Source organism: Asparagus officinalis, chromosome 3 (assembly GCF_001876935.1).
Source record: "Asparagus officinalis chromosome 3, Aspof.V1, whole genome shotgun sequence".
Classification (NCBI taxonomy): domain Eukaryota; kingdom Viridiplantae; phylum Streptophyta; class Magnoliopsida; order Asparagales; family Asparagaceae; genus Asparagus; species Asparagus officinalis.
Genome location: NC_033796.1, coordinates 43173580 through 43181935, shown reverse-complemented (window position 1 = coordinate 43181935; position 8356 = coordinate 43173580).

Below are 8356 nucleotides of genomic sequence, written 5' to 3'. Positions count from 1 at the left end.
TCTCTGACACTCTGTTTACACTTGCAGACGATTAGCTATATGGCGAGTGAATTTATCTACTATCCAACTCAATGAAGAAAATGGCGATGAGGATGAAGTCAAAGGACGGTAGACGAGGCTTATCGGGTTATTGGGTTTCGGATCTGTGTCAGATGGTATATCAGACTTGGAGATGGCCGGCGATCGACAGTAGAGGGTGGGGCTCGTCGCTGGAGCAGGATAGTTGGAGGGATGAGGAGGGGCAAAGGGAAGAGCGATGGCAGTGGAGGTGGATGTGAAACACTTTTGTAACGAACCGATCGCCACAACCGAGCAACTTGCAACGAACCAATCGCCGATTGATATGAGTTGCGAATGTGAAACACTTTTGTATGTATGAACTGAAATACTTTTGGGTGTATGTAATAGCTAAATACTTTTGTATGTATGTAGTAGCTGTATATATGAACTGAAATACTTTTGTAGTGATGTGAACTATAATGCAAATATGATATAAAATTGATGCACAAATTTGTCCTATTAACTATTGAAATACTTGTATATATCATTAGTTATTGAAATGCTTTTGTTAGCTTGTTAAGTTACTTTGTTAGATTGTTAAGTTACATAGGTAACATGTTAACTTTTCTTAGTAGCTGTTAAATTACACAGATAACATGTTAACTTTCGCAGGTAGATTGTTAAGTTACACATGTAACATGTTAACTTTCGCAGTTAGATTGTTAAGTTACACATATAACTTGTTAACTTTCTTTGTTAATTTGTTAAGTTACACATGTAACATGTTAACTTTCGCAGTTAGATTGTTAAGTTACACAGATAACTTGTTAACTTTCTTTGTTAACTTGTTAATTTACCCAGCTAACATGTTAACTTTATTTGTTCGCTTGTTAAGCTACTCAGATAACATAAGTATATGCCCACCTACAAAAAATGTGAATGTTGAGGATTTATATATGTCAATATCTGTGTATATTTGTCCTATTAACTATTTCAATACTTACATATGTCATTAACTATTGAAATACTTTTGTTAGCTGTGTATATTCGTCCTTAACGTTTATATACACAGCTATTGACATATATAACTATTGAAATACTTATTTATGTCATCAGCTGTGTATATTCATCCTCAACGAATATACATAAATAAGTATTTCAATAGTTAGGATGATAATTAGTTGGCTTGGAATTGGCCCGTGTTTTAGAAGAGAAGAAGAAGAATTAGCACCTATTCACACTTGAAAACATCAACAATCAAGAATTTAGTAGTCAACAACCAAGACCCTCACCCACTTCATCTCCTCGATCCAACCCATTTGAGGGAGGTGGGGTTAGAGAAGCATGTTACAAATTAACATGATATGTTACACATTATGGATAGCACGTTACAAATTATAGTTAACATGTTAGCTTTTACATTTAACATGCGTTCATATTATAGTTAACATGTAAGTTGTGATAGTTATCAGTTTATATATAATAGTTAACATCTTAACTATAATAGTTAACATGTTAACAATAACAGTTAACATGTTAACTACAATAGTTAACATGATAGTTAACATGTTAAATTACACAGATAACATGTTAACTTTCGCAGGTAGATTGTTAAGTTACACATGTCACATGTTAACTTTCGCAGTTAAATTGTTAAGTTACACAGATAACTTGTTAACTTTCTTTGTTAACTTGTTAAGTTATACATGTAACATGTTAACTTTCGCAGTTAGATTGTTAAGTTACACAAATAACTTGTTAACTTTCTTTGTTAACTTGTTAATTTACCCAGCTAACATGTTAACTTTATTTGTTCGCTTGTTAAGCTACTCAGATAACATAAGTATATGCCCACCTACAAAAAATATGAATGTTGAGGATTTATATATGTCAATATATGTGTATATTTGTCCTATTAACTATTTTAATACTTACATATGTCATTAACTATTGAAATATTTTTGTTAGCTGTGTATATTCATCCTTAACGTTCATATACACAGCTATTGACATATATAACTATTGAAATACTTATTTATGTCATCAGTTGTGTGTATTCGTCCTCAACAAATATACATAAATAAGTATTTCAATAGTTAGCATGATAATTAGTTGGCTTGGAATTGGCATGCGTTTTAGAAGATAAGAAGAAGAATTAGCACCTATTCACACTTGAAAAAGTTGGCTTGGAATTGGCATGCGTTTTAGAAGATAAGAAGAAGAATTAGCACCTATTCACACTTGAAAATATCAACAATCAAGAATTTAGTAATCAACAACCAAGACCCTCACCCACTTCACCTCCTCGATCCAACCCATTTGAGGGAGGTGGGGTTAGAGAAGCATGTTACAAATTAACATGATATGTTACACCTTATGGATAGCACGTTACAAATTATAGTTAACATGTTGGCTTTTACATTTAACATGCGTTTATATTATAGTTAACATGTAAGCTGTGTTAGTTATCACTTTATATATAATAGTTAACATGTTAACTATAATAGTTAACATGTTAACAATAACAGTTAACATGTTAACTACAAAGGTTAACATGTTAACTACAAAGGTTAACATGTTAACTACAACGGTTAACATGTTAACTACAACGGTTAACATGAAACAGTTAACTACAAAGGTTAACATGTTAACTACAACGGTTAACATGTTAACTACAACGGTTAACATGAAACAGGTAAATGTTCACAGTCAATTAGGTATAGTTTACATGTATTAAGTAAAACATAACAGTCAATGTACTAAACTTAACATTTAAAAGAAAAGCAAGGATCTTGAATGAAAATGTTCTGCCATTTACTGATCAAGTAAAAGACTCATATATGAGCGAATAATTAAAAATAGCTTTGTATATTCATTAATCTCCAGATCCATATATGAACTTATAATCCCAACATTCCTTGTACTTGATCTCCAAATAACAAAAGTATTCCAAACCACAATCCCCATGCCTCCATTCTACATACATGAAGTGCTTCCTCCCGCATCACTTGTTTAATCCTCTGCAGTTAAAACAATAAAGACTTTCCAGTCAAATGAATCAAAAGGATAAGCATAAATGAATTTTATAGTTATCAACCTTCTCATCGGTATAAAGTTGAAACTGAAGCTTTCTGATTCTGATGCTGATGCTTCTGCAACTGGCAACCGCCGAAAATGAAAATGCACAGAATTGCTGCAGCCACTCCAACAGAACAGAGGGCTCCAACACTGCCAATAGCTCTTCATCGCCAATAAGCCTGCACTCCTTCTCCAGCTCCTCGCTATCGCAAACCCTCAACCTCCTCCTCTCCTCCTCCAGCATTCCTCCTCTCGCGCTGAAGAGCTTCCTCCTGCTCACATTGCCATCACCCGTGAGCACGCACCTCATCCTTCACCCTCACCCTCACCATCCTATTCTCCGTCTTCTCGATGTCAAAGCTCCTAACGAAAGAGGAGGAGGAGATGACGGTGACGAAGGAGAGGACGGAGTGGAGGAAGTAGGAGGGGAGGACGAAGTAGGCGTGACCCGACTAGAGCCTGTCCGAAGCGGAGAGGGCGAGGATTTTGCGGCCGAGGAAGGGGGAGTCGGAGCGACAGATGAGGTGAATGGGGTGCTGCTCCATGCGGCGGGACATCGAGATCGGACGGTCGAAGAGGTTCACGCGGCCGTCGGCTATGGGGTGCTGCTCCATGCGGCGGGACATCGAGATCGGACGGTCGAAGAGGTTCACGCGGCCGTCGGCTGAGATGAGGCTGATGGTGGCAGGAGGCGGGGAAGGATGCCTAAAAGGACCCGACGCGATTGGGCTCGCTGGTGGGGAGGCGGTCGGATAAGTGGGCCTCGTGGTGGACGAGGGCACAGTGGGCGAGGGAGCGGTCGGAGATGAAGATGGTGGGCCGGGAGGTGATGCGGAGAGTGAGGATTGAGTTGTGGCCTCTAGGGAAAAAAGGATTGGCAAAGAAGAAGAAGAAGAAGAAGAAGAAGAGGGAAGGGGTAGTTTGGGTTTTTTTGGTTTTTTTTCTTGGAAAATGTAAACATGAGCTGGAACACATCTTGGGAAGTGTAATGGGGCTAATACACGTTAGGAATAATACATGGGGCTTGGGCATATCATATTTTGTTTTTGGGGCCTTGAAGCAATTTTCCCAAAAAATAATAATTCTTTAAAAAAACTATTTCTTGAAGACATATTATTTTCCTAGAAATATTTTTGAAAAAATTAATTATTAAAAATTAATTATTTTTTAAAAATAAATTGAAAAGTATATTTGTAAAAAATAATATGCTATTTTCATAATAAATATTTTACTAAATTATATTATTCTTTAAAATATAATAATTCCATAAAATATAATTTTCTAAAAAATAATAATTCTTTAAAAAAACTATTTTTTGAAGAAATATTATTTTTTTAGAAATATTCTGTAAAAAAATAATTATTAAAACTTTATTTTTCTTTAAAAAATAAATTAAAAAGTAAATTTTTCCTTGAATACTTATATACTTTGTTAAAATATTATTTTTGAAAAATTCCAAAAATTATGAGAAAGAATTAAAATTTAATTAAATTTATTTACAAAACTATACTTTTTTAAAAATATAATTTTATAAGATTATTTTATTTTATAAAAATATTTATATTTTAAAATTAATTTTTAATAAAATATTATTTTAAAAATATTATATTTCAACAAATTTTAAAATAATTTAAAAGTCAATTTACTTAATAATAAAAACCATTATTTTCTTAGAAATAAATATTTTAAAAGTGCGAAAGGAATTAATAATCTTAATAATTCATTAATGGTAAAAAATAAGTTGCATATGTTAAGTTACAAGCAAAATCAAATAACTGAAACTATAAGTTGCAAAATTTAAATTTTGAACCAAACAATTTACAACTGTAGTTGCATGTAAGAAGAGTTACAACGTCTCATTTGTATGCAAGTGATACTTGCATTGCAACTATAGTTGCAAGGAACCAAATGACACATAAGAGTGTGCTTAGATTAAGAGTAATGAGAGGTAGAAGAAGTTATGGTAGGCTTTAATCTTGTTTGTGAAGACCACTTAATAGAGTTTTCATCAGTCGTCAGAAGTGTCGTTTAATCGTAACTCTTCTCGATCTATGTGAAAAATCCTCCATTTGTAGCTTTCATTTGTTGACATGAAAGTCATCTAATTGTAACTTTTATTATTGAAGCTTGATAGGGATCAACTATCTATTATGATTTTTAGACAGCCTACAATTTTGTCATTGTTATTAATGTTATTTGTGAAGTACAAAAAAACTAACATATAATCATTTGTTTCATTTAAAATTAGTTAAATAATTTTGGTTAGATTTAAAAAAAAAATATCTACCAGATATATATATCTATATATATCGTATAAATAAAATATTAAAAACTACCAAAAATAAAAATAACCAAATAGTTGACTCATTTAAAATTGGTTAAATAAGTTTGGTAAGATTTTTAAAAAATATCTAACAATTGTATCTATCTATATATACTGTATAACTAAAACTTTTAAAAATATTTTTGATTATGAGAAAATATAAATTTTTCTTAAAACTATTATAACAATTATAGTATATAATTAGCAGTTAATTTTTTAAAAAATATTTTTTACTTTTTGATTTCTTAAAAATATTTTTGATTTTAAGAAAATTGATTTTTTTAGTTTTGAGAAAATATGAATTTTAAAAATTTGTTTAAAATATTACAGAAAGTTATATATCTATCTAAGAATTTTTTTGGTTTTTAAAAATATTACAGAAATTATAGTATATTTTTGAATATAGATTTCATTTTTTAATTTTTCTTAAAATTTCTAAAATTAAAAATTTTGAATTATACTACTTTAAAATATATTTTTAGGTTTTTAAATTATTACAGTGATTAAATTTTACAAATAAAAAAATTTCCTTCTTCGTAAGCCGTGTCAGTGGGGTAGCACACTTTGAAAAATCTTGGATGAACTTTTTATAATAGTCGACCAGACCTAAGAAGCTACGAATCTCTGTAACGATCTTCAGCGGCTCCCAATCAAGTACTGCCTTCACTTTGGCTGGATTAACTGCAATTCCCTTCTTGCTAATGACATAACCCAAAAATCTGATATCTGATAGCCAAAACTCACACTTGCTAAACTTAGCATACAACTGGTGCTCCCGAAGAGTCTACAACGCTAGTTGAAGGTGTTGCTTACGCTCGGCCTCCGATCTCAAGTAAATGAGGATGTCATTGATATAAACGATCATGAACTAGTCCAAATATGGACGAAAAACCCGGTTCATCAAATCCATGAATACTGTAGGTGCATTGGTTAGCTCAAATAGCATGACAAGAAACTTAAAAGACCCATATCGAGTCAGAAAGGCGGTCTTAGGAATATCCATCTCCTGAACCGCAACTGATGATAACCAGAACGAAGATCAATCTTCGAGAGACACTATGCTCCCTACAACTGGTCGAATAAGTTGTCAATCCTTAATAGTGGATACATGTTCTGGATGGTGGCCTTATTCAACTCACAATAATCTACGCACAAACGTATGCTGTCGTCCTTCTTCTACATGAAGAGGACCGGTGCTCCCCACAGAGAATGACTCCGGTGAATAAAACCCTGAGATAAAAGCTCATCTAACTGAATCTGTACCTCCCTCATCTTAACAGGTGCCATACGATAAGGCGCACGGGAGATCAGTGCTGTGACCGGCTGCAACTCGTTATAGAATTCAACCTCTCTCACTGGAGGCAATCTAGGTATGTCCTAAAAGACATCCCGATACTCTGAGACGACTCTAGTCTAGCACAAATTAGCACCATGATCTCAAAACATCATCTCCTCGACGTATGCCAGAAATAACTTCGCAAACCGGTTGCCCTGTGAGGTCACTACAACTAACTCGGTCTCATCGGATGCTCGCAAACTGACTGTCTTTGTAAAATAGTCGATACTAGCGTGGTAGGACGATAGCCAATCCATACCAAGAATCACATCAAACTCAGACATATGCAAGACAATCAAATCAATCACGAACTCAGACTCATCTAGACTAATAATGCATACCCTACAGATACTTTCTGAGAGGGACACCTTTTCCATAAGAGTAGAAACTGATAGAGGAATATCTAAAGGTTGTGCTACTAGCTGAAGCATAATCATGAAAGTATAGGAGATGAAAGAATGCGAAGCTCCAGAATCAAACAAGATACGGGCTGGAAAGAAGTTCACAAGGAACGTGCCTTCCACGATGGCCCCACTCGCACCATAATCGCGTGGTACGACTGCATACACTCTGCCTAAAGCTGCAGACTGCTACGCTGAAGGTTCTACAATATACAAGACTATTTGTCCCTGAGGAATTTCCTGAATAGCTCGGACGTGTCCTGCTGGCCCCTTAATCCTCAGAACTACTGGCGGTGCCTCTAATCTCAGCTGATGGCCCTGGCCTCGGCCCTGTCCATGGTTCTGCTGCTGCTGGCTTTAATTCTTATCCTGCTGGCCTCCTGCTAGCGCACTGCGGCACTCTGCAGCTCTGTGTCCAAACTTGTGGCAGTGAAAACAAGTGCCATAAAATCTGTGCTGCTACGGCGTCCTCTGATCCTGCTGAGGTCCCTTCTTATGAGGACATTTGCTGTTGTGACCCCTTTCCTTGCTACTGGGGTCCTCTAGGTCCAGAAAATAGCCTTTTCCCCTTGCCCTTATCTCCACTTTGTCCCGCTTTAGTATTCCCTTTATTGCCCTTTTGAAACATAGCCATCTTGGTCTCATGTGATATGGCGACATGCGCAACGTCCCGCACTGAGTGGAAACGCTGAGACACAAGATATCGGTGTCAGCTCGGGCGAAGTCCCATCAAAAACATCTAGGCCTTGCGCTCCCTAATCTGCCACATGCCCGTAAACCTGAGCAATCCCACAAACTTGCTCTCATAATCTGCTACAGACATATCTCCCTGCTCCAATTGGACTAGCTCTAACTCATTTCCGGCTTTTGCTGTTGCCGACACATACTGCTCATCAAAGAAATAAATAAAGTCTTCCTAGCTATGTGTCATCCTCGGCTCCGGAGTGAACTAAAGTCAGTACCACCCTCCGACGTTGCCCTTAAGGCTGAAAGCTACTAGCCTCTGCTTCTGTATAGTGTCCACATTAAGCATATCCAAAATGTTACCCACATCTTCCTTCCACTTGTGCGCTGCAAGTGAATCCAAATAAATTAACACACATAATAATTCGGTTCATTTAAAATTAGTTAAATAATTTTGGTAAGATTTCTAAAAAATATCAAATATATATATATATATATATATATATATATATATATATAGAGAGAGAGAGAGAG